This window comes from Penaeus monodon, chromosome 34, assembly GCF_015228065.2.
Source record: "Penaeus monodon isolate SGIC_2016 chromosome 34, NSTDA_Pmon_1, whole genome shotgun sequence".
Classification (NCBI taxonomy): Eukaryota; Metazoa; Arthropoda; class Malacostraca; order Decapoda; family Penaeidae; genus Penaeus; species Penaeus monodon.
In genome coordinates, this window is record NC_051419.1 from 12,974,566 (window position 1) to 12,974,827 (window position 262).

Sequence of the window (262 nt, forward strand, 5' to 3'; positions counted from 1 at the left end):
CTGCCGCTCTTGTTGTCTGTTTTTTTTCCGCATTTTTATCCACCTTTTTCTCTGTTGTTACTCTGGCTTTCTTTCTTACCCTTTTCTTTCTGTTTTTCTTCTATTTCTTATCGTCCTCCTTTTCTCTGTTGTGATTTTATTCCTGGTTTATTAATTCTGTTGATGTTTCTTTTTTTTCTTTTCTTTTCTTTTTCTTCTTCTTTTCTTCTCTTGCTTTCTTTTATTAGTCCCTTTCTTGTCCTTCTTTTTTTCTTTATCCCTC